This window comes from Eurosta solidaginis, chromosome 4 (genome assembly GCF_040869045.1).
Source record: "Eurosta solidaginis isolate ZX-2024a chromosome 4, ASM4086904v1, whole genome shotgun sequence".
Lineage (NCBI taxonomy): Eukaryota > Metazoa > Arthropoda > Insecta > Diptera > Tephritidae > Eurosta > Eurosta solidaginis.
This window is the reverse complement of record NC_090322.1, coordinates 72,458,234-72,485,776: the sequence shown is the minus strand read 5'-3', so window position 1 is coordinate 72,485,776 and position 27,543 is coordinate 72,458,234. Positions and strand designations below refer to the sequence as shown.

Below are 27,543 nucleotides of genomic sequence, written 5' to 3'. Positions count from 1 at the left end.
TACTTTAGCTCACAACTGCAAAAACTCGTGCAAAAATATCGGGAGGTGTCAAAAAAATGCGTTTTAGACTCAGGACGACGAATCCGAAATCGAAAATTAAAAATTTCATTTCTGTCAAAAAATATTCCCAAAAAAATGAAAAATGGCACCGGAGCGCTCCGAAACCGGGGGTGGAATCCATAGTATTTTTTCGCAGGTAATAGTCTAGTTGAGGGGTAGACTGCTAATACGCTACCGAAAATATCGAGAGAGGTGTCAAACGACGCGTCTTGACATCAGTATTAATAATCCGAAGGCGGAAAATATTCGTTCAAAAGATATTAACGAAAAACCAAAAAAAGGCCAGCGGGTACCTCCGAAAGCGGGGGGTGGGATTTATAGTAATTTTACGCAGAACACCTTTCTGCGTTGGCGGCCTTCGACCGCGTTTATGAAAAATTACCATGGGAGACCTAATCTATATCCACGCAAAACACTTTTACCCACAGTTTTTTTTGTGGGTACACAACACCATCAAAATTACAAAAGCCACATGAAAATTTTCAACTTTGTAAATATATCTGGAAAGAAATAAAATTTTCAATTTCAGTTTTCGGATTCGTGGTCCTGGGTCCAAAGCGCGTCTTTTGACACCTCTCCCGATATTTTTGGCCGAGTTTTAGTAGTTGTGAGCTAAAGTAAAGAATTACCTAACACCTAACTCACATCAAAAGTAAATAAACAAAAAATGTAAACATAAACAAAGTTTGACATTTTATGACCACTTTCGAATGAAAAAACATTTAAATGCAACTCTGATGCTTTTACCTGGTTATTGTACCATGATTAGATACATACCCTGCAAAAACGCTCCACGCCATTTGACTAGTTATTTGACCGTCATTGTGCGGTCACGGCCCTTCTTAAATTTTAGTCACGTTTGCACTAGCGAGAGTAGATTTTTTACATTTTTTTTTCATTTCGTACCTATTTATGTGATTGTGCATTCCGCTCCCACTTATAGGATGTGGGCATAGTACTGTGCTGTTCACACACGTCACAATGCTCGTCAAATGGCGGTCATATTCTCCGCCATTTCACTCTACATTTTCGAGTCATTTGATAATCAATTTTTTTGCCGTTTTACCATATATATAACCGCAATATAACATGAATTTTACCTGCAGATTTACTTTACCTGGAGCAGCCATATGAATAAAATATGAACCAAAAAAAATTGAATTTTCAATATTTATTATTTTCATTATTATATATCTACATGAAATTGGAAGTTATATTAATACAGTTTATATAAAAAAGAATTAAGTACTTTAATAATAAATAAACTCGCTTAATTGGTTTTTGTTTTCCAATTGAAATCTTTTCTAAGCGAGCAGAAAATAAAGATTCGATTTACTCTTTTTTTCAGATCAAGAATATTCAAAGGTGTCGTGGAATCCGATTGCTGTCGTAATTGAATTTTAAAGTAATAAAGTAAAGTAAAATATGAATTTAAAAATGTAGGACTAGTAATTAGTCAGACTTATTATTGTTCTAAATCTAATCATTCAAGCAATAATTCCGCAACCCTAGCAGGAGTATTGATTGGTTTCAAATCTAATTCCAACAGCAATCGTATCACGACATACCTTATTATATATGTACATGAAATTGTAACTTAAATTAATACAGTTGATAAAAAAGAAAAGTAAGAATTTTAGTAATAAATAAACTCGCCTTATTGGTTTTTATTTTCCAATTGAAATCTTTTCCAAGCGAACAGAAAATAATTTTAAGCTTCAGAAAAAACTCCAATTATTTAAATAATCTACAACTTAAAGCTTAGTAGAAATTCAGATTAGGTGTCGGTGGCAGCTGTTACAACAGCAGTTTCTAACTTTACACCATCCAATTGCTTGGCGCCAGCAATTTTTGCTGTTTGTAAAGCTTTAGCTGTAATGCAAATATATAGATGGGTTAAAGTGGTTTTCGTATGATATTCAACAACTCACCCTATACCATCATCACAGCCTCCTCATCGATTTTGAATATGTGTACTGTTTCAGTATTCAGACCCAGTTCGTTTGGTGCAATATTTTCGATTTGATGAATATGTATACTATCCGTTAGGCAGACAATTAGGTGCAATCGATTCATTCATATACTGTGGGTATTTGAGCCGTAGACGCAATGGCAGATATTTTGATTCTTTTTGAAGTGTAACATTTGTAAACAGTTGGGTTTCCCTGCTGTCACCATCACCACTAGAGAGCTATTGAAGAAACGCTCGACCAAGATAATATGTGAGATTTACACGCATAGATTTCTTCCACCTTTTCACAGTTATTGATGGAGAAAATGCGAAAGCCATATTGACCATCCAATACCGAAATAGAACTGTAGAGGAAGAAACATTTTATAAAATTTAATAAAATCAAAAAATGATAGTTGTGCCAAAATGGGGTAACGTATTGTATGTTAAAGTTAATTAAAATATAAATGGCCAATCACAAAAGTTAATATACAGGCGTCTTTTCGAAGGCACAGGCAAAAAATCATTATCGATATTCGTTGCTTTTGAAATTCGGCTTAAAATTTCTTAGTACCTCTAAATCTTGGGCTCCCTGAGAAACTACGAGCCCGGGGGAAATCCCCCAATCCCCCCCCCCCCCCCTCCTCGTGGGTGTGGGTTAAACTAACCGTTAGAATTGTAGCATATAAATTTAACTACAAAAAATGGTATGGCTAAACTCTAAAATGATAAAATTACAATTCTTAACAGCCAAAATAGTAAAACTAACCGAATAAAATTGTAACTGTACTAATTTGGTTGGTTAAACTAAAAGATAGTTTATTCGATGAGAATAACTGCAGCTCTTGAAGCTTTGTGCAAAATAAAGTAATATTTGTTGGTATTCAGTTGTCAAATTTTCGAGGACAGTGTTAGTTGCGTGGGCGTTGTTTAAAGTGGGATTTAATTTAATTAAAATTAATAGAATAATAATGAGTCTTAATAATAGTGAATTGTTTTCGGTAAATATATTGAGTGTTCTTGAGGAGGATGATATGAATAATGCTGATCCAGCAGACACGGAATTTCGCAGGCTGATTTTGCATTATTTTTAAGTCAGGAGAGTCTTTAGTTGTTCCATGTGCAAATTTTGAGCCGAATTTCAAAAGCAACGAATATTGATAATATAATATCGCGTGGAATTCACCTCACTTCAAACACGCTTAACATTACAAATATACGTTCATTGACCCACATAACTACCATGAGTTCATTCGCATTTGCCAAGTCGCCCAATATATTAATACGTCATACCAAACTGCTCAAGCGAGAATCATATTGACAATATGTAGGTCAATATAATAATTTGCTGACAAACCATTCCTCACTATTGAGTCATGCACCGTTAATATGTAAATATTAATGTAAGTATGTATATATGTATAGGTTAAGGACTTTTGTATAAATAGTAATGAATTTCGTCAATAAAGAACAATTGCTAGCCAACGCTACTCATCTGGGTCCGTCACTTAATTATTTTGTTTAACATTCTTTACATGGCGATCCTGCCAGTCTAGAGTTAGCAAAACTGCTAAAGATCTAGCTGGTCAGAGGAACCTGTCGCGTTAATAAACAATCAGGATTCGCCTTCTTTATATGGCGATCCTGCCAGTTCAGATCAAACATCAGCATAACTGCTAAAACGATCTGACTGTTTCCTCCTGCAAACTTTAAGGAAAAAGTAAAATTATTTCTCTTTTCATAGTTGAAAAAGTAAATTTAATAATCGGTCAATAAGGCAAAAGGAGCAAATTCCTTTCTTATCCTGAAAACAAAAATTTTTGATCTTCACGCTCAAAAGTTGAGCGAATGTTCCCACTGGTGGGCAAGGCCAGCCTTTACAGCAAAAGGAAAACAAAAATTCTACAAAAAACACAGCATACTATATTAATGAATGGCGGTTTGGCTGCATATTTGAGTGGAATAATATTGGACACAGCTTAGACTAGCAGCGGAAGGAGAATTGAAAATAACAGCAACAAAACCTAGAAGACTTAGAAAATAAGTTAAGTAAAATGAAAAGAATATATGTAAAAATTTAAAGAAAAACATTGAAAAAAAAATTTTTTTAATTAAAATTAAAATTTAGATAAGTAAATTGGAATACCAGGGAAATATTTTAAACACCCCATTGAATGGGAAGACAAAGAAATTTTAGACGCAGAAACAAGAGATTACGAAAATGAATTAAAATGGTTAAAAACATTTTGGAAAATGATAGGCATGGGGAGGGAACCCACAATTGAGGATGTAAGAAATCCCACAACCAAAGAAGAGGAAATTATGAGGATGATGAGAAGTGTGTTCCCCGAAAACGACAAATGTTGAATTATAATAGCGTTAAAAAATTTTTTTTAACAATGAATAAATAAAAATATTTTTAATATTTTGTAAAATAAGCCATACTAAGCTAATAAATTATAAAATTTTTAGATTAACAATTTTTATAATGTAACAATTATAAATAAAATGGGGTATCTAGGATAATGAAAGAAAAAAAATCAAAGAAATTTTATTGGAATTTAAACCCTTATTCACTAGTAATTACAGAAGTTTCAAAATGACTTGGTGGACAAAAATAGCCCAAGGCATTATAATAGCCATAGCTGGCTATGAACTAGGGAAAGAAAATTCTGAAGTAACAGGGAATAGAATGGTTAAATACGAACCACCAGCCGAGGTAGACACAAAAAATACCCCCAACATTCCTGATGTTTGGCTAACAGTTTTAATCTGCGTTATCGTGCTATTAGTCATTGCAATAGCCACTATAATCAAAAACTATATGAAAGTTAAATATAGGCAGTTGAAAAATTCTCAAGCACGCATTTAATATTCAAGGTACTCTAAACCCCTTTAAAACCAAACCTAAAGCTGAGGAAGAGTAACAAATAATTAAAGTCATAACTCTTAAAATTTCATTATCAACAATAAAGGCAGACAGATTAACCCTGCCAAAGTCTAATAGCAAATCAAAATTTGCATAATTCCTTTGAATGCTCCTGACAAAGATGGTCATGACGTAATAGGATATTCTAGGACAGTAGAAGTAAGCAAAACCTAACGAACAAAAATACTAAACACCAGCCCATAACAACAAGAATGAAGAAAAGTCACAAAGAGAACATATAAAAATATATGTGAGGCGCTATATAAATTTGCAGCAATAAGACATGTCGCGCTCGTTTTCATCTTAATATAGAAAAATGGTAGCGTAAGAAATACAAGCAACCTGATTGTAGATAATAAAATTGACTTAGTACAATTACTTATCAGGCTGTACACACGTTGCACAAATGCCGCAAGTCAAGGACTTGAAATTTATAAGGAAAAAACCGTTGTCCTAAGGGACAAATTGGTGATTAAGAATAGAACATTTACTCGAGTAGGCAAATTTAAAATAATAAAAAGGTACCCAAGTTCTCAAAGATCAATTAATTGCACTAAACAAAGAGGTTGTGCATGTGACAAATTCCGGTTAAAAATAAAAATAATTCTTCATAAAATTCAGGACGATACTGTCTTGGTGGCCGCCGCAGAAATCGCATGACGTAAAAGACCAAAAATATATTGCTGAAAAAAAAAAAACAAAAAGTATAAAGATATGAAAATTTTTGCATCCACTGTACCTTCCACTTACCCATTAATAGAACTACTACCAATACATAGCTACCCCGTTCTTCAGTCAGCAACCCCTCAATTGTCTATGTAATTTATTACAGATTTACCTTATTATGAATGAAAAAATGTCAAGTGAAAAAAAAATGTTTTTTTTTCTTGAATAAAATGCGGAATTAGTTCAAGAAAATAAAATAAATACAAACATTTATTACCTGGGTCTCATTTGAGAAAACCTCACAATCCAAGAGGTCACAATTTTACATTTTAGGAAAAATACTTTACTTTAACCACCAATAGAAATAAGTAGGCTCACCCAATATAAAAATATGCCAATGTAGGATTGACACAGGAACGGACAACAAGAAGTGGACAGACCTATTAGCTACTAGATAATACAACTCTACTGACATTAGATACATACCCTGCAAAAACGCTCCACGCCATTTGCCTAGTCATTTGACCGTCATTGTGCGGTCACGGCCCTTGTTAAATTTTAGTCACGTTTGCACTAGCGAGAGTAGATTTTTTACATTTTTTTCCCATTTCGTACCTATTTATGTGATTGTGCATTCCGCTGCCACTTATAAGATGTGGGCATAGTACTGTGCTGTTCACACATGTCACAATGCTCGTCAAATGGCGGTCATATTCTCCGCCATTTCACTCTACATTTTCGAGTCATTTGATAATCAATTTTACTGGCGTTTTACCATATATATAACCGCAATATAACATGAATTTTACCTGCAGATTTACTTTACCTGGAGCAGCCATATGAATAAAATATGAACCAAAAAAAATTTAATTTTCAATATGTATTATTTTTTCATTATTATATATGTACATGAAATTGGAACTTATATTAATATAGTTTATATAAAAAAGAACTAAGTACTTTAATAATAAATAAACTTGCTTAATTGGTTTTTGTTTTCCAATTGAAATCTTTTCTAAGCGAGCAGAAAATAATTTTAAGCTTTAGAAAAAACTCCAATTATTTGAATCAATTTACTCAACAGCAGATTCGATTTACTCTTTTTTTCAGATCAAGAATATTCAAAGGTGTCGTGGAATCCGATTGCTGTCGTAATTGAATTTTAAAGTAATAAAGTAAAGTAAAATATGAATTTAAAAATGTAGGACTAGTAATTGAGCCAGACTTATTATTGTTCTAAATCTAATCATTCAAGCAATAATTCCGCAACCCAAGCAGGAGTATTGATTGGTTTCAAATCTAATTCCAACAACAATCGTATCACGACATACCTTATTATATATGTACATGAAATTGTAACTTAAATTAATACAGTTGATAAAAAAGAAAAGTAAGAATTTTAGTAATAAATAAACTCGCCTTATTGGTTTTTATTTTCCAATTGAAATGTTTTCCAAGCGAACAGAAAATAATTTTAAGCTTCAGAAAAAACTCCAATTATTTAAATAATCTACAACTTAAAGCTTAGTAGAAATTCAGATTAGGTTTACTCTTTTTTCAGATTAAGAATATTCAAAGGTGTCGTGGAATCCGATTGCTGTGGTAATTGATGAACTTAAAAATGTACGAATTGTAATTGAGTCAGACTTATCATTGTTCTAAATCTAATCATTCAAGCAATAATTCTGCAACCCTTAGCAGGAGTATTGAATGGTTTCAAATCTAATTCCGACAGCAATCGTATCACGACATCCCTTATTATATATGCACATGAAATTGCAACTTAAATCAATACAGTTGATATAAAGAAAAGTAAGTCCTTTAATAATAACATAAACTCTCTTAATTGGTTTTTGTTTTCCAATTGAAATATTTTCATGTGCAAGCACATCGCTAACCTGTGTTGGCAAAAGACATGATTATACTGTCTTCGATAGATATTTGGACGAGCCGCTACTCGGCGAAGTAGAGATAACCGTTGTGTCGGTGGCAGCTGTTACAACAGCAGTTTCTAACTTTACACCATCCAATTGCTTGGCGCCAGCAATTTTTGCTGTTTGTAAAGCTTTAGCTGTAATGCAAATATATAGATGGGTTAAAGTGCTTTTCGTATGTTATTCAACAACTCACCCTATACCATCATCACAGCCTCCTCATCGATTTTGAATATGTGTACTGTTTCAGTATTCAGACCCAGTTCGTTTGGTGCAATATTTTCGATTTGATGAATATGTATACTATCCGTTAGGCAGACAATTAGGTGCAATCGATTCATTCATATACTGTGGGTATTTGAGCCGTAGACGCAATGGCAGATATTTTGATTCTTTTTGAAGTGTAACATTTGTAAACAGTTGGGTTTCCCTGCTGTCACCATCACCACTAGAGAGCTATTGAAGAAACGCTCGACCAAGATAATATGTGAGATTTACACGCATAGATTTCTTCCACCTTTTCACAGTTATTGATGGATAAAATGCGAAAGCCATATTGACCATCCAATACCGAAATAGAACTGTAGAGGAAGAAACATTTTATAAAATTTAATAAAATCAAAAAATGATAGTTGTGCTAAAATGGGGTAACGTATTGTATGTTAAAGTATAGCGAAGTCTCAGGTCCTGGTGAAAATGGAGTTTGAATAGGTTTTATTATTTATTCTTAGAAACATGTACGAAGGTACCTGGTAAGATATTAAAAATCCTCAACGCTTTTTTTGCTATAACTTAAAAAAACTCATATTCAAACTTCTGCTTAACTTCTTCATATCAATAGCTATCTTTACCACCAGGAGTCACTATTGCTTCTACGCCTATGCTATTGTTTCCTACATCGATGAGCTTTGTAATAAAATAAACAGCTATCTCCCCAATCTCTCCAGTTTTGTCGCCTCGCGAAACCTGATATTGTCACCAACCAAATCATCGGTAACCTTATTTAAAACATGACCGCGCCAAATGTCGACCATATGGCATTACCCTACCGAATGTCTTACACCCTAAAATTTTGGGTGTGACTTTCGATCAGGATCTACATCTTGGAGGGCATGCACTAGCAATTGTAACGAAAATCGTCGTTGGTGTGAGGGCTTAGCCGACCTCCATAGCGCCCGACTATGAGGAGGAGCTGTTTAGGACTGGCATCTTCGCCGTTTCGCCTCATAGGAGGGCGGCGGGATGTCGGTGACCAAGAACTGCCAACCCCCTAATCCAGGGTGTTATGCGGACCGTGCCTATTGGACGATTTGTAGCCAGCTGTATTCGAACGGAGCCTTCCCGATACCGGACCACCTCGGGAAGTGTTGATGGCCTTACCACAGTAAGGGGCGCTGCTGTGGCTGACGGTTCTTTCCCCGTATATAATACTGGACCGCTGAGCCCGCCTTGTCGGGCTGGTGGTCGTACGACCAAGATGAACGACTCATTACCTAATTTTCATAAGGACGATTATAAGAAGAGGACTGAGCCGCAAGCCAAGGACGACAAATACGCATTAAGCGATGCGTAGGACTCGGGGAGCGAGAGTAGTGCTGATGCAATGAACTCTCGAAGTACCGTGCAATACTAAGAATTGTACAACGCTTGGGAGCAGTGGTGGACCCAACAGAAGAGGAGATCGAGCGCTTGGCATGGGCTCATGAGGCGGTAGAAGTAGGACGAAGGCAGTTCAAAAGGTTTGCTGCGAGAAACCCTCGGTTCTGCAACCGGTATGAGGAGGAAGAAGCGTCGAATGGCAGAATGAAAAGGCAACTTTCGGCGGAAGGCCACAAGCCTGCTTTCAAGAGGCAGAAAGGGCCCAGTCCCATAGACAACACAAGTAGGCCCAAAGCTGTAAGACAGATGGGCCCCAATAGCGAGGTAGCAACTACCTCGAAGGCTGCGAGTCAGAGGGAAGTTCCAACTATGGAAGTAGGAGATAAGCCAAAGGGAGATAACACTAAGACTCCGACTTTCTCGGAGGTGCTAAAGGGAGCTAAGACACCGGCTTTCTCGGAGGTGCCAAAGGGAAATAACACTAAGACGGCTACTTTTCTCGAGAAGATGAGTGATGTGGCAAAGCAGTCACTGACTGTGGCGCTGGTTGATCGTAGCAGTCCTTTCGAACAGATGACTAGTGAAAGGTGGAGATCTGTAGAAAAGGAGCTTATTAGCTTAATGCTTAAGATGATGCGGGAATAACCAAGTAAGCTCCTTCCAACCTTTGATTCGGGGGATGGTATAATGGTATGAAGATGATAGCGTGCGACAACATCGCGAGCTTGCGGTGGCTGGAGGAAGTGGTTCCAAACCTCCAAAGGCAGGGAACGAACGCGCGTTTTGAGATGGTGGATAAAGCACAATTCCCCAAGGTACCAAAAGTTAAGGTATGGATACCATGCGTGATGAAGTCGGAGGATACACTGCGACTTTTGCAGAATCAGAATCCGAACATACCGACACAGGATTGGAAGGTACTTACTGTATCTCGGCCTACGGAGGAAGGTCAGTTATACATCTTCCAAATAAACAAGCAGGCGGAGGATATATTGTAAGCGCAGCTTGGAAAAATGTCCTTAGGTACAGGCAAAATTTATATGCGACTCAGGAAAAGAAGTCGCGGGTATTAAAGTCCTAACACGCTGGACGTGGGCGAAGTCGAAAAGGACCTCAAAAGCCTAAGGGAAAAAAGACAGGTGGAGGTAGCCCACGTCACCCCGAATGTGTTAGAAGGGGACCAACAGCCAGATGGTGCTGTGAGTCGCTCAGAGAAACACCCGGCACAACAGGTACAAGAGGCTGAAGGGGACTTCGAACACTCTAAACCAAAAGGGCTAGGGGAGGACGACGACGTCACGATGAAGGTGCTGGAGGGGGGCAAGCAGCCCATTGGTGCTGCGAGTCCTACAGATAAACCTCCAACACCGTAGAGTGGCGTCGAGCGAACCCCTCCTCCTAACGCGCTGATCCAGGAGTCGTGGCTTCCATCGGGAGGAAAGGTTTCTGGACTTAGCGCGCGCGGATTTGGCGTTTACTATGCGCAAACGGAAGGACGGGTGGGAGCTGTAGTAATGGTAAGGAAACAGCTGCATTCATATATGCTGCCTCGTAGTGGTGGTGAAATCGCCGGGCTCAGAAGGTACATGTCCGGCCATGCTACAAGTTTCAAGTAGGGCGGTCGTGGGATGGCTTAAAATAATATTCGATGGGTGCACAAACTGAATCATGTACCGCACTCTTGGAGAACTGCTCGTGTAGCTTTCCTACCAAAGGCGGGGAAGATCGGTCACGTGTATCCCAAAGATTATAGACCCAATAGCTTAACATCATTTCTGCTCAAACATGTACATAAAGTCCAACGTGGATGAAAAGCTGCTCTCCACAACACAACAGGCGTACACCAAAGGCAAGTCAGTAGACACCGCATTGCATGGGGTGGTAATAAGCATAGAATAAAATAATTTAAAAAAATGTTTAAGTTAAACGGTTTTATTGAAAACAATACTTACATGAAATAATAAAAATACGAAAAGCTAGAAAATAATTAGGTAGGTCCTAGGTACTAGTCATCACACTCCTTATCAATCTAGGACGTTGATCAGACAATTAAATAAAAGCGTTGGGCCCGTGAAATTTCTAAAAATGTGAGGCGTAGCATAACCTGATTAAGGTTCAGTTGGTTTTACTTATGACTATCAATAGAAATATGACGCGTCCAACGCTTTTATTTAATTGTCTGATCAACGCCCTAGTTTGATAAGGAGTGTGATGACTAGTACCTAGGACCTACCTAATTATTTTCTAGCTTTTCGTATTTTTATTATTTCATGTAAGTATTGTTTTCAATAAAACCGTTTAACTTAAAAATTTTTTTTTTATTATTTTATTTTCAAGTTTTTAGTCTTTATTTAATTGCCTATTATTTCTCATTCTATTTAGTTCATTTAGTGACTCATTATAACAAGGACTCTTTCCTGACAATTTGTAACAACCTAAGTCCTCAATACATAATCCTTCCAAAGACTTTACTCGACTCTGCGCCACGTATGCTTGTCCCTCCTCCAACTCCAAAATATTTTGATGTCACTTCTACTGGACTGAATGCAATATTTATTCCAAATATGACCCAAATCGGGCATCATAGGTCGCCTTTCTATTCATGTATGTATTATGTGTTCCAAATATGCACCAAATCAAATCGGACCACAAATACGATTTTTGTGAATATCTCGATCCTTGCGCCACCTAGCGGCGATTTTTTTTTGATAGGTCGCTTTCTATTCTTGTATGTATTATGTGTTCCAAATATGAGCCAAATCGGACAACAAATACGATTTTTGTGAATATCTCGATCCATGCGCCACCTAGCGGCGATTTTTTTCACAGGTCGATTTCTATTGTTGCATGTATTATGCATTCCAAATACGAGCCAAATCGGACCACAAATACGATTTTTGTGAATATCTCGATCCATGCGCCACCTAGCGGCGATTTTTTTCCCTATTATTGCATTGTCATCGGGTTCCGAACTATATTCCAAGTTTCAAGCTTGTAGCTTATCGGGAAGCTACTTAAATTTCAATTACAAGATTCCTTCACAACGGCCGTGCATGCGGCCGTGCAACCTGTCAACTCAAGCTAAATAAAACCGTTTAAAAAGCCCTGGAATATAAGGAATATGCTCTAGAAGTCTTCTTAAGCATTGCCGGGGCTTTCTAAATGGGCGATTATTGATGGTCTCAATTACGTTAAAGTACATCCAGCCTTACCCAGATGGATCGACTGCATGTTAAACTGCAGTAAGATTACATCGCAATGGGGATTGTACGCGGCCACGAAATTAGTGGACAGGGGCACTCCGCAGGGAGGGGTGCTATCACCTCTGCTGTGGACGCTGGTCATTAACCAACTGCTTAGGGGATTCTACGAGGGACCAGAAAAACTTACGGTTTACGCAGATGACGTTGCATATGGTCTTGTTTACAAAGAGGTACAAGGTCCCTAATTGGACCAGGCCTAAGTTAGGAGGGTGTTACGGTCCGCTGCTACGGTCTACGGCTACGACCCACTTGGGAGCGTGTTCACGCGAACACACCTAGCGATGTGGCGAATGTTGCGATAAAAAGATATCAAAAAGGAAGGGAACACACAGACCTGCCATCACGAGCACAAGAAGATGGATAGAGTTTTTTTTTTGCCAGCAGATACGCACGAGGAAAAAGAAAAAGGAAAAAAAAATTTGGTCTCTTTTAGCACGAGGTTCCGGCCATGAAAGTTCAGCTAGATTGGAGCGAAAAGAAAAAAGAAAAATCTCCCAAAATTGGACAACAATAAGCGATTGTTTTCCCGCTATTTGTATTGCACATAATACACTACGATTATTATAAAAAAATTTTGTAGAACAGCGACAAGAAAGTCGCTTATCAATTAAGTTCATACGCTGATGGCCGAAAATGAAATTTTAACGAAAAGCACAAACAAAAAAATGCTGCTAATTTATGTGTGACCGAATCTAACAACACTCAATTGTGTGGAGAAAATTTAAAAAGGTTACAGCACTTTTCTTTGACTGGGGTAATACATCGATTCCCACACGCTCGGGTGAATTGTTGAAAGCAGTGGAAAAGATCAGTCTCCGGTAACAATATCATATTATCGCCACCAAGCATAAAACACCCATATATGAAGCAAATAACATAAGGACAATTGAGAGACGGCGGCAGCACGCGGCAGCGTAACCAAACGAACGTCAAAATTAGCACCAAGTCATCAAGTTCGTGAAGGTCATCACGAAGTCTATTGCCACCAGGTTCACTCGATCACCTCGGGCCAGAGCGCAACAACCACCAACAGTACCAACACCAACTACAACAACAACGTTTGAAACTGGGTGAGTCCGTTCCAACTCGGTGAAATTATATTATGTATTTATAGGAAGTGATAAAATTCGTCACTTACAGATTATCGTTTCAAATTTTTGTAATTCATTCCAAGCACGCTTAATGAACCTAAAGACCCCTTTCTGTAACTCGATTCGAACATACGGTATATGAATTCGGACACTTTGGTGCTCTTAACTCTGTTGACCCGTCGGATAAGTGCAATGTAAAACCCGTTCTGTAATCTTGCGAGTAAGAAACATTGTTCTGTAAAGCTTGTGAAAGGTCAACACAGCCAAGAAATAGAAAACCAAATTATAAAAGTTTGAGTTCTGCAAATAATTTTATTCCAGTCAAGTTACAGAATAGTGTCACTAGTACATATAGTACCTTACATTTTTGAATGTGTCACTCGGAACCATATTTTTTTTATATCCATACATGCGAAAGCCATGCGGATGGGTAATGCATTACACATTAGCGACATATGCCTTTCCGCGAGAAATTAGAATCTAGTCGCAACAAGAAATAGAGGATCTACGTCTTGGTGATCAGGAACAAATAAACTCTTTCTATAATTTTTTTGAAATATTTTTTTTACTGCTCCACTATGCTGTTGCGACTGAAACGTCACCTGAAAGTTCATAAATAATTTTTCTCTATATGATCACACGGCACAAGTTAGTATGTGTCAACGAAGACTAAAGCTATAAAAGCTTATTAAATTGTTACGAGAGTTTTGCCGACCATATCCATTGGTGTGGCAATCAAATTTCCATAGACTCGAGATAAGACAAATGAAATGAATTTAATACAATTGAACTTGCTGATATGAGAAAAGTATAATTAACGTAATTGGATACAATCGAATGCAATTATCATAAATTGGAACTTAGAAAAAAAATATATAAAAATTTTTACTAAATACAATCCAAAAGTAAATTTGAAGTTTGGACAACTATAATTTAAAATAGATGTGAAATAAGAAAATCTAATTAAATCCTAACAAAAGGAACATTCTAAGTTAGAAATAAGAAAATGTAAATGTTAAGAAGTCTGCAAACTCTGTAAGGCGGTCTACGATTTACTATAGGAATTTTGAGCCAAATAACTACATTTTTCTTAAGGTATTTTTTTTTACTCCAGTGTGCTTCGCTTGGTTTCCACGTTATTTGCTATGTACAAGCAGACCTATGAAATTAAAATCTATTCAGCAGTATGGAAATAGATTCGAAAGAGCATTTAGATGAATTCCACATTATTTTCAGCAAATGACCTGTAAACCAGAGCAACAACCGCAACAATGTTATCAAACTTAGTTATAATAAGAAGGAATACAACTTCCTGTATAATTTTTTTTTACAACAAAAAAAATGTTATATGTACATACAGCTGCGAACAAAAGAATAGCAGTCGAAGATATTAAACACCTTTTATTAGTAAAAGAAGGATCATTTATTTGATAAGCTGCAATAAACTTGCAACCAAACTTATTTTAGAACCATCTAAAAACGTTTAAAGCCCCTAAAAGGAATTATTACTTTGGCTTTACAAAGTAATATTCACTATTCATGTTTCTTAATACCGGGATCGAAATGAATTATGTCAATTAGATACTTATGTACAATTTCTTTGTTCGAAATTATTTCTTTTACTTCTTAAACAAGCATTTTATTCACCGTTTCCTCTGTAACTTAATGCGTACAACTTATTTTGAAGAAAGCAAATTTAGATAAAACTCAGGATTGATTAGTATATACATCTACATATTAATTTTTTTTAAATGATGGATTATAAATAAAAATTGTAATTAAAAATGGGAATGTTGGCATCTTCATTCTTTTAGAAGGCACGTAGGGTATACAGGTAAGGGGCCACCGAAATTTAGGTGCGTCGGTGGCCATGGTTATTTGAGGGTGGGACTAAGCACCGGGCGTCGCAACAACACCCGCGGCGCCCCTCTGTGTATTCGGCCTTTTATTTTCCTTTTGTTTCAGTTTTGTTATTTTACTTTTCAGCTTTATTGATATTTGATTTCAGAGTAGTAACCGGTCATGTCCGGTTCGGTAATTTTTTTTTTGCGTCAGTTTTTTTTTAATTTTTTTTGAATTTGAATTTAAATTTTGGAATGTTAACGGTCTGTCCGTGACATCCGGTTCAGCCGGATGTTGTTTTATTTTGTATTGATAAGCGTTTTGAGTCGGTCTCTGCGCTTCTGCCAGGTTTTTTGAATTTGACAGCTGCTCGTTTTGACAGGCATGATAGGAACATTTTTCTGTTTATGGCGCAGGAACAGTAAGGTTGGCAAGGACCCGCCCCAGCCGACAATGACTAGCCACTGTGCACCAACACATCATGCCGACCGCCTTCCTTACTGCTCCGTTGTAGATGCGCTACCATAACAGATGGCGCCCAACGTGGCACCTAAGGCGCTGGCCGCGGGGGTCAGTCGGGCCAACCTGTGAGGTTGACCATCCCACCAGTCCGAGTGCGCAGCCACAGAAGCTGCCACCTACGTTGCGGTGGGATGGTTAGACGGATCAGGTTGTCCGGGCTGGTCATCGGGGGCAGTGGCCGAAGGAGCCACGGACTTTACGTCAAGTCTCCGGATTTTTTTTTCATTTCACCCGATGAGGCAGTGCTGCACGCACTTGATTTTTTTTTTGTAGTTGGGATTTTGGTTTGCCGGATGTTTTGTCCGTTAGTCGGCCCTGGTAATAATATGTCCGCTAACTTGGGTTTTTTTTTTGTAAAGTAGTTTTTTTAGTTATTTGCCGAATTTTGTGTCGTCAGTGTGAGTGCGTGTATGTATGTGGAAAAAGAACACCGGCTCATCCCACGCCCCAGGTGGTAGTTTAGAATACCACCTGGACTGTGGAGGGTTGAGCTGGGATTCAGAGTGGCACTCCTTCCTGTCCCGCCGGACTGGGGGAGCGGTTCCGAAACCACTCCACCCATTGCGGCGGAGGCAGGAGGGGTGTCCAGTGAGAATGGACGGGCGGCCTCAACACCCCCAACCAGTCCCAGGGGCAAGCCCCCTGGAGACTGCCCCTGCGTTGCGGCTGGGCGTGTTGAGACCGACCCGTGTGTGCCTGGAGTGACCCTAGTGACCCCAACCAGTCTCGGAGGGGGGCCTTAAAACCCCCTCGCACTGCGGTTGGGAGCACTAGGGACAAGTATGAACGGATTTATGTAATTTTTTTTTTTGTTTTGCCTGTATCCCGAGTGCCTTCGGAAGGGGATGTCAGCATTCCCATGAGTTATTAAGACATATTTAACTGAACATTTTTTTTTGCGGTTTTCGACTATCAAGCAGAAATAGAGAAATAGCAGTAATTATTCGCGCTCAATTTTTTTTTCATATATTTTTTTTTTAAGCGCCTTACGGGCATAAGTTTTTTTGCTTGACCAATTTTTTTTTCCCCCCCTGAACATGTCGCGCGACCAGTCATTCGGGCATCCGGGCCGGAATACTCCGTTTGGGAGTGCAGGGAATCCCCGGAGAAACCAGAACCGGGGCGGTAGTATAAATAGAGGGGCCTTCTCTCAGGCCAGGCGTCCCTTGGTGGTGCACACCCCAGTGGGCGGACAATACGGAGACCCCGCGTTATTAAACGTGGGCTCGGACCTGAATGGCCCTCGCGAAAAACTGGACATACCCGTAAGCACCAGTCAGGTGAACGTGCACGATATCTCGGGGCTAATGCCCAATGCGGCGATCCACGCACCCGAAGGAGCTGGTGCCTTACCCCCAAACCAGGACATAGGAAATTTCGGAGACGCTACAAGCGATCGGATCTTAGGAATGCAGGACGAATCCAACCGTGGAGGCTCGTGGGTGGACGTGCTACACCAACTGTTTCAGGCTTCGCAGGAGGAAATGCGGAGAGAGATGGGCTCAATTAGAGCCAACATGGCCCAGCTCAACGCCGCTCTCGAATCCACGCAGCAAGCAAACCAGCAACACAGGAACGCAAGTAGGATGGACCGTAACCCATTGCCATCGGGAGTACCGCCAATGTACCCGACTCCAAGCAACATAGCAGTCAAACCGCAGGAGTGGAAAATCGCGTTCGACGGCACTGGCAGCGTAGCCGATTTTCTATTTAAACTAAACACCTTGTGTGAGCGCACACAATGCCCGGATGAACAAATAATGGCCAGTTTCCACTTGTTCCTTTCTGGACGAGCCGAAGAATGGTACTGGCTATTTACCAAACAAAACCCAAATGCGACTTATGCCTTTTTGTGCTACTCATTAAAAAGAGAGTTTGGCACTTTGAAAACGGACCACGAGATCATGATGGAGATCTCCATGCGGAAGCAAAAGGCAAGTGAGTGTTATGACGTGTTTCACGCGGACATAATCTCCTTGAACGCGCGCTTAAGGGAGCCAATGTCAGAGCTTCTACTGATTGACATAATAAAAAAGAACGTCAACAGTAGCCTTAAGCTAATGCTTTTTAATGCGGACGTAAGGAACCTCCATGATCTACGCGATGTAGCACGCCGAGGTGAACAAGTGCTGAAAGAGAGCAAGCTGCTGGGAGCCATTTACCCAGGACGGCATGTAAGCGAAGCACGCGTGACAACCCCGGACGCGAAGATGGACGGCGAGGACGGCGAGATAGATCCCCAGATAGAGGCGCTGGAATATAGACGCAGCAGAAGACCGGACTACTCGGGAATCCAGTGTTGGAATTGCCAGGGAATGGGGCACTCCTATATATATTGCGAGGAACCCATAAAAAGTCCTTTTTGTTTTAAATGTGGGTATAAGGGTGTATTCACTCCTAAATGCCCTAGGGACCATCGCAGGCAGGGAAACCAGTACCCGAGCGAGAAGGCGGGGGAACCTCGTTCGGCTTCATAGCTCCCACATCAGCCAGTGCTCGAGGCGTCGTCCCGTGCGCTGACCCAGAGGGCGAATCTCTGCATGGAGGTGGTGAGCTTCCGAGGTGCAGTAGTACCCTGGCAGAAGAGCCCTCAAAAGTAATAATAACTTACCCTGACAGTACAGACAGTTCCGAAGCCGAGAGTCAAACGTCTTCATCCGCGATGAGCGAGCCGATTAGAATTCTGCGACGCCAGCATAGGGATGTCGCTTGCCAGACGCAACTTTCACCAGACCTAGAAGAAAGGGAACATAGGTACGAACACCTAAGACATACCATCTTTGAACACTACCCGGTATCGGAAAATATTTTGAAATGTAGGAAGAGATACCACAGGAGAGTACAGGAGCGTAGACTGCTGCAAGCCACCACGTTAACGCTTACAGAGGACGAAAGGCCTTTAGTAAAGGCTAAAATTAAAAATAGTTTTCTTGTAGGGTTGTTGGACTCGGGAGCCAACGTCTCCATCTTAGGGAAGAATGGATTAGAATTCCTAAAGGATAACGGCTTCGAATATCAGCCCTTACATGCGTTCGTATATACCGCAGGCGGCAACAAGCAAAAAATTTTAGGCTCAGTATCTCTACCGGTCACTTTTAAAAATACCACAAAGATTATTCGTTTTTACCTTGTTCCCTCATTGCTCCAAGAAGCATACTTCGGGGTAGATTTTTGGAGAGCATTTGCGTTAGCTCCCGAAATATTCCCGAGCGTAGAGTGTTTAGAGACTAGGCTTGAAAAGGAAGAGGAACTTAACCTCCATGAATTGTCACCAGAACAGAAATCAGAATTGCGAAAAGTCATCGAGACGTTTCCTTCGTACGAGAAGTTAGGCCTAGGGCAAACTAAATTAGTGGAGCATCACATCGACACCGGTGATGCTGTGCCTATAAAAAGCAAGCATTTTCCTCTTTCGCCGCCGAGGCAAGCCGAAGCTTTTAGAGAACTAGACAGGTTACTACAGTTAGGAGTTATAGAAGAATCCAACTCCCCGTGGTGTAGTCCTGTAGTACTGGTCCGGAAACCAGGTAAAGTCAGGCTGTGTATAGATTCGAGAAAGGTCAACGCGGTGACTAAGAAGGATTCGTACCCCCTGCCTCATATCAACGGCTTATTGAGCAGACTGAAAGATACGCATTTTATTAGTGGCATTGATCTGAAAGACGCGTTCTTCCAGATCAAATTGACAGAGTCCTCGAAGGAAAAAACAGCATTCGCAGTTCCGGGGAGGCCTCTGTACCACTTCAAGGCGATGCCATTTGGTCTGTGCAATGGACCGCAGACTATGAGTAGGCTGATGGACAAGGCGATCCCTTCGCGTCTGCGAGAGAACGTCTTTGTCTACCTGGACGATCTGATGGTATGTAGCACTAATTTTGAGGATCATCTAAAATTGCTAGCGGAAGTGGCGAACTGTTTGAGAGATGCAGGTCTGACAATAAATGTGGAAAAAAGTAAATTTTGTCAGAAGGAAATACGCTACTTAGGGTATTTGATAGGCAGCGGGTGTCTGAAAGTGGATCCGGGAAAAGTAGAAGCAATACAAAACTTCCCGATCCCTAAATCCCCTCGGCAAGTGCGTAGGTTTGTGGGCATGGCGAATTGGTACCGAGCATTTATTACCAATTTTGCTGACTTGGCAGGTCCCTTGACCGACTGTCTCCGCAAGTCAGCAGGCCCGTTTAAACTCACTCCTGAAGCTATAGAGGCGTTCGAAAAACTAAAAGTAGCCTTGAGTTCGGCGCCTGTCTTGGCCCAACCAGACTTTTCCAAAGAATTCGTAATACAATGCGACGCTTCCAAAATAGGTGTTGGCGGAGTGTTGTTCCAGATCGATGATGACGGCGCTGAGCATCCAATCGCATTCGTGTCGAAAAAGCTGAATAATGCTCAACGCAATTATACAGTAACCGAGCTGGAATGTCTTGCAGCCATAATCAGCGTGAAGCGTTTCCGACCCTATGTCGAAGGATTACCTTTTCGGATTGTTACGGACCACTCCAGTCTCAAGTGGTTGATGACACAAAAAGACTTGAGCGGGAGGTTGGCGAGATGGTCACTCTTACTGCAAAGATACGATTTTAGAATGGAACATCGTAAGGGCACCCTGAATGTAGTACCGGACGCGCTGTCGCGTTTTGATGTTGACGAGTTAACTTTCACTACCACGCCCGGAGAAATAGATTTAGTCTCTCCCGAATTTTGCAGCAACGAATATTTAGACTTAATTCGGACCGTCACCGAAAACGAGGAATCACTTCCGGATTTACGAGTGGTAGACGGTGTAATCTTCAAAAGAGTTAAGTTTCGTAAGGGGTTGGAAGGGGAAGAAGACTCGCTGTGGCGTTTATGGTTGCCAAAAGGGTTGACTGAGGAAGCAGTGAGATTAGCACATGACGCTAACCGGAGTTACCATGGCGGATGGCTGAAAACCTTAGAACGTGTTAGGCAGAAGTACTTCTGGCCGCAGCAGGCTAAGGACGTCAGGGACTACGTCCAGCGTTGTGACACCTGCAAAACGGTAAAACCCACCAATCAGCAGTCGAGACCACCTATAGGGAGTACCTTTGAATCCGAAAGGCCATTTCAGCGGTTGTATTGCGACTTTCTAGGGCCGTATCCGAGATCTAAGCGGCGAAATCAATTTCTTTTCATAGTACTAGACCATTTTTCAAAATACGTTTGGCTAAAGCCCATGCAGAGAGCTACCACTGTTAACGTTATAAATTACTTCGCTTCAGAAATTTTTCCGGCTGTAGGGGTCCCTGAGTTTATTCACAGTGACAATGGTAAACAGTTTGCCTCGAAGGAAATGAACCAATTTTTAGTAAATTACGGGGTGACGCACGTGAGGACGGGGCTATATTCTCCCCAAGCGAACGCATCCGAACGCGTCAATAGAGAAATTGTTTCTAAGATTAGGATTTTCCTGAAAGATAAACCTGACCATACCGATTGGGATAAGCATATACCCGAGATTTTATCAGTTTTGAGAAGTGATTTTCATACGGCGATTCAGTGTTCTCCATACTTTGCATTATATGGCCAAAACATGGTCCAGCATGCCTCAACGTACAACATTTTAGGGAAACTCGGCAGCCTTCGGGAAGACCAAGTTACGGTAGTAAGCCGAGCTGACAAGTTGACTAATATTCGCGAGCAGATCCGTAGAAATTTAGATCAGGCCAAGGATAGGGGAGTAACCACCTATAACAAGCGCTCTAGACAGGTCAACTACAAGGAAGGTCAGGAAGTTTTCCGAAAAAACTTTGCCTTAAGTAACTTCAAACAGGGCATTAACGCCAAATTCCTACCCAAATACCTGAAATGTCGCGTGCTTCGTAAGATAGGCAATGTATTGTATGATCTCGAGGACCTAAACGGGAAATTGATAGGTCGCTTCCATGCTTCGGATATTCGTCCGCAATGAACCAACAAGGGCGTTTCTTTTGCCAATTTACAATTTGATTTTTTTTTATATATCCACCTATTGGACCTTTTTTGTCTGGGCGTTTTGGCGGTCGGGGACATCTCGCCCAGTATTCTCCCCGAGCAATGACCTCATAGGTTGTTCACACGCGTACTCACCGAGGACCGTGAACACCCTGGCAGTCCACGCTTAGGTCGGACTAGCCTTTCGGAGTTTTGACGAGTTCTCCATAACAAATGTCTAATTGCCGCAAAGCCCTTATAACTAGGAAACAGAAATTATTCCCAACTTGACTTAATTTTTTTTTGACAGACCTATGTTGCCCGGCTAGCTTCGTAGTAGGACTTTGAGACTCTTATCTCAGGGGTGAGTCGTGCCCCACGTTGCTTGTCGTCGAAGATTCCTGGCAGTAGCTTCACACAGATGTTCCGGTTTCCTGTTCGCTTCATCGTCAGGTCTTCAAAGCGAAGCAGGTTTGTTACGGTCCGCTGCTACGGTCTACGGCTACGACCCACTTGGGAGCGTGTTCACGCGAACACACCTAGCGATGTGGCGAATGTTGCGATAAAAAGATATCAAAAAGGAAGGGAACACACAGACCTGCCATCACGAGCACAAGAAGATGGATAGAGTTTTTTTTTTGCCAGCAGATACGCACGAGGAAAAAGAAAAAGGAAAAAAAAATTTGGTCTCTTTTAGCACGAGGTTCCGGCCATGAAAGTTCAGCTAGATTGGAGCGAAAAGAAAAAAGAAAAATCTCCCAAAATTGGACAACAATAAGCGATTGTTTTCCCGCTATTTGTATTGCACATAATACACTACGATTATTATAAAAAATTTTGTAGAACAGCGACAAGAAAGTCGCTTATCAATTAAGTTCATACGCTGATGGCCGAAAATGAAATTTTAACGAAAAGCACAAACAAAAAAATGCTGCTAATTTATGTGTGACCGAATCTAACAACACTCAATTGTGTGGAGAAAATTTAAAAAGGTTACAGCACTTTTCTTTGACTGGGGTAATACATCGATTCCCACACGCTCGGGTGAATTGTTGAAAGCAGTGGAAAAGATCAGTCTCCGGTAACAATATCATATTATCGCCACCAAGCATAAAACACCCATATATGAAGCAAATAACATAAGGACAATTGAGAGACGGCGGCAGCACGCGGCAGCGTAACCCAACGAACGTCAAAATTAGCACCAAGTCATCAAGTTCGTGAAGGTCATCACGAAGTCTATTGCCACCAGGTTCACTCGATCACCTCGGGCCAGAGCGCAACAACCACCAACAGTACCAACACCAACTACAACAACAACGTTTGAAACTGGGTGAGTCCGTTCCAACTCGGTGAAATTATATTATGTATTTATAGGAAGTGATAAAATTCGTCACTTACAGATTATCGTTTCAAATTTTTGTAATTCATTCCAAGCACGCTTAATGAACCTAAAGACCCCTTTCTGTAACTCGATTCGAACATACGGTATATGAATTCGGACACTTTGGTGCTCTTAACTCTGTTGACCCGTCGGATAAGTGCAATGTAAAACCCGTTCTGTAATCTTGCGAGTAAGAAACATTGTTCTGTAAAGCTTGTGAAAGGTCAACACAGCCAAGAAATAGAAAACCAAATTATAAAAGTTTGAGTTCTGCAAATAATTTTATTCCAGTCAAGTTACAGAATAGTGTCACTAGTACATATAGTACCTTACATTTTTGAATGTGTCACTCGGAACCATATTTTTTTTATATCCATACATGCGAAAGCCATGCGGATGGGTAATGCATTACACATTAGCGACATATGCCTTTCCGCGAGAAATTAGAATCTAGTCGCAACAAGAAATAGAGGATCTACGTCTTGGTGATCAGGAACAAATAAACTCTTTCTATAATTTTTTTGAAATATTTTTTTTACTGCTCCACTATGCTGTTGCGACTGAAACGTCACCTGAAAGTTCATAAATAATTTTTCTCTATATGATCACACGGCACAAGTTAGTATGTGTCAACGAAGACTAAAGCTATAAAAGCTTATTAAATTGTTACGAGAGTTTTGCCGACCATATCCATTGGTGTGGCAATCAAATTTCCATAGACTCGAGATAAGACAAATGAAATGAATTTAATACAATTGAACTTGCTGATATGAGAAAAGTATAATTAACGTAATTGGATACAATCGAATGCAATTATCATAAATTGGAACTTAGAAAAAAAATATATAAAAATTTTTACTAAATACAATCCAAAAGTAAATTTGAAGTTTGGACAACTATAATTTAAAATAGATGTGAAATAAGAAAATCTAATTAAATCCTAACAAAAGGAACATTCTAAGTTAGAAATAAGAAAATGTAAATGTTAAGAAGTCTGCAAACTCTGTAAGGCGGTCTACGATTTACTATAGGAATTTTGAGCCAAATAACTACATTTTTCTTAAGGTATTTTTTTTTACTCCAGTGTGCTTCGCTTGGTTTCCACGTTATTTGCTATGTACAAGCAGACCTATGAAATTAAAATCTATTCAGCAGTATGGAAATAGATTCGAAAGAGCATTTAGATGAATTCCACATTATTTTCAGCAAATGACCTGTAAACCAGAGCAACAACCGCAACAATGTTATCAAACTTAGTTATAATAAGAAGGAATACAACTTCCTGTATAATTTTTTTTTACAACGAAAAAAATGTTATATGTACATACAGCTGCGAACAAAAGAATAGCAGTCGAAGATATTAAACACCTTTTATTAGTAAAAGAAGGATCATTTATTTGATAAGCTGCAATAAACTTGCAACCAAACTTATTTTAGAACCATCTAAAAACGTTTAAAGCCCCTAAAAGGAATTATTACTTTGGCTTTACAAAGTAATATTCACTATTCATGTTTCTTAATACCGGGATCGAAATGAATTATGTCAATTAGATACTTATGTACAATTTCTTTGTTCGAAATTATTTCTTTTACTTCTTAAACAAGCATTTTATTCACCGTTTCCTCTGTAACTTAATGCGTACAACTTATTTTGAAGAAAGCAAATTTAGATAAAACTCAGGATTGATTAGTATATACATCTACATATTAATTTTTTTTAAATGATGGATTATAAATAAAAATTGTAATTAAAAATGGGAATGTTGGCATCTTCATTCTTTTAGAAGGCACGTAGGGTATACAGGTAAGGGGCCACCGAAATTTTAGGTGCGTCGGTGGCCATGGATTTTGAGGGTGGGTATAGGCACCGGGCGTCGCAACACCACCCGCGGCGCCCCCTCTGTATATTCGGCCCTTTTATCTTTCAGCTTTTTGTATATTATTTTTATTTTTCAGCGTTTTTTTTTCGAGTTTGATTTTAACGGTTAGTAACCGGTCATCTCCGGTTCGGTAATTTTTTTTTGCGTCAATTTCTTTTTTTTGCGGTTATTTTTTTTTATTTTTTTTGAATTTTTAAATTTTGAATGTCAACGGTCTGTCCGTGACATCCGGTTCAGCCGGATGTTGTTTTATTTTGAATTTCAAGCGTTTTGAGTCGGTCTCTGCGCTTCTGTCAGGTTTTTTTGATTTTGACAGCTGCTAGTTTGATAGGCATGATAGGAACTTTTTTCTGCTTATGGCGCAGGAACAGTAAGGTTGGCAAGGACCCGCCCCAGCCGACAATGACTAGCCACTGTGCACCAACACATCATGCCGATCGCCTTCCTTACTGCTCCCTTGTAAATGCGTATCCATAACAAGGGGCGACCCTACGGGAGAAACCTTGCACAAAATATCTAGGAATGATCATAGACAGTAAGCTGTCATGGAAGCTCAACGTGGAGGAGAGGGTGAGGAAGGCTGCAACGGCACTTTATGCATGTAAAAGAATGCAAAAGAACCGGCATATACGATCAGAAGGAACTCGATGGCGATGCCTCGAAACTAACAACCAAAAGCAATAATTATCATTTCACTGACACAAATTTTATAGTTTTTTTTCGGGATTTGGACACAATGTTGTTGTTGTTTTTGTAGCGATAAGGTTGCTCCCCGAAGGCTTTGGGGAGTGTTATCTATGTGATGGTCCTTTAGCCGGATACAGATCTGGTGCGCTCCGGTAACACAGCACCATTAAAGTGCTAGCCCGACGATCTCGGGAACGATTTATGTGGCCACATTAAACCTTCAGGCCATTTTAGTCGCCTCTTACGACAGGCATACCTACCGCGGGTAAATTCTGACCCCTAACCCGCTGGGGGGTATTTGGGCACAATCTTTTCATTATATTACTTAACAATTTAAAGGCTTCATTCTGTATTGCGAACGATAGCTCAGACGAACGATTCGCCTCCAAACGATTTCGTCTAGCAGTGGTATTCTCTATCATTTTCGTTCGGTCTTTACCTTTCTAACTAACAGGAAGGCAAAAGTAATTGTCAAGTGATAAGTTGCCATTGTTTAACATAGTGCAAATACACTAGCGATTCGTCTCTGATCCGCATCGAAAGTTCGTTTCGTAATAGAAAATGAGGCCCTAAGATTAGACATTTTTTTCAATTTGTATTTTGACTTACCAGCAACAACAGAATAATGTTTAATTGTACGCCGCACAAGCATTATAGCATCATGTAACGAAGCTCAGTTTCTTTCAAAAATTGTTCAACACTGCCACGTAAAATCAATGTACTTGTTCTAGCATTAATGCAACCTTTAAATAATTATAAACTATAAAAATTAAATTAATGTCAAACCTTGGAAAATGTTGAAACGTTCACCACCAACCTGACGTTCTTCAAAGTAATCACATTGACCCAAAACACTTGAATTAATATCATTAGCTGTAGTCATAACAGCACCACCACAAGCTTTCATTCTACGTTTCCAATCTTCTTCTGGTACATGAACAGCACAGAACATATCACGACCTGCAAAATACTGTGTAGCAACATCACCAATTGGTAATTTAGAAAACACAACATTGGCGCCTTACTTAGCTAGTTTATTCTACAGAATACGCCATTCAGCATCAACAATTTTCTGATACTCTTGGACATTGCTGTGGCACATCATTTTTCCAATAAAGCACTTTGTTGCTCCTTTGATTGGCGCTTCGACATGTACAGCCATGCCATATTTTAGCATGCATAATTGTAATGCGTTACGTATAGATTTAATGATGATACGTGCATTCACGCCTTCCTCAACATCTGGCTTAACTTGTTTTAAGATTTCACATGCTTAAAATACTACTGAAGTGGTGCCATCGCCGACCTGATAAGAGAAACATTTTTATTCTACACATTCTAATATAACAAAAAACTTACCTCAGTATTTTGAAATTTGGCGATGTCTACTAGAGTTTTACGGCTATATTCACAATATCCAATAGTTTCATAATGGTTGCCCCATCATTTGAAATTGTGGCCTTACCACTGGAATCAACAATATGCTTGTCCATACTACGTGAACCCAATGTAGTGCGTACAGTGCCACAATTGAATGCGAGGCATTGATGTTGGATATGAGTTCAGGTTTACCATGAGAGCTATCGGTACCCAAGCCTTTTTTACACAAATACTCATGTACCCAATACAAGTTCAGGGCGTTCATATTTATCGACACGCTGTCCGGTATGGCCCAAATGTTGGAAATATGCAGTTGGCACTGTTGAGAAAAATATGGATCAATGAACACAAGTAAAAGTGAAAGATTTTTTTACCATCTCTTATTACTTTACACATTAGACATTGGAAACGACGACCAGCATCT

General features: G+C 39.7%; 1 long non-coding RNA gene across 4 annotated transcripts; it reads right to left on the bottom strand.

Moving 5' to 3' along the window:
• Positions 1-1,523: 1,523 nt before the first annotated feature.
• On the bottom strand, positions 1,524-26,690 carry LOC137248000 (uncharacterized). Of its 4 annotated transcripts, XR_010951990.1 has the most exons (4): positions 26,557-26,690; positions 26,349-26,499; positions 1,992-2,376; positions 1,524-1,932 (listed from the first exon to the last, which is right to left on the bottom strand). It is a non-coding gene; the product is annotated as an uncharacterized lncRNA (long non-coding RNA). The 4 variants fall into 4 exon arrangements; XR_010951993.1 differs by lacking the exons at positions 26,349-26,499; positions 26,557-26,690 and adding an exon at positions 5,985-6,031; XR_010951992.1 differs by lacking the exons at positions 26,349-26,499; positions 26,557-26,690 and adding an exon at positions 5,884-5,975.
• Positions 26,691-27,543: the final 853 nt, after the last annotated feature.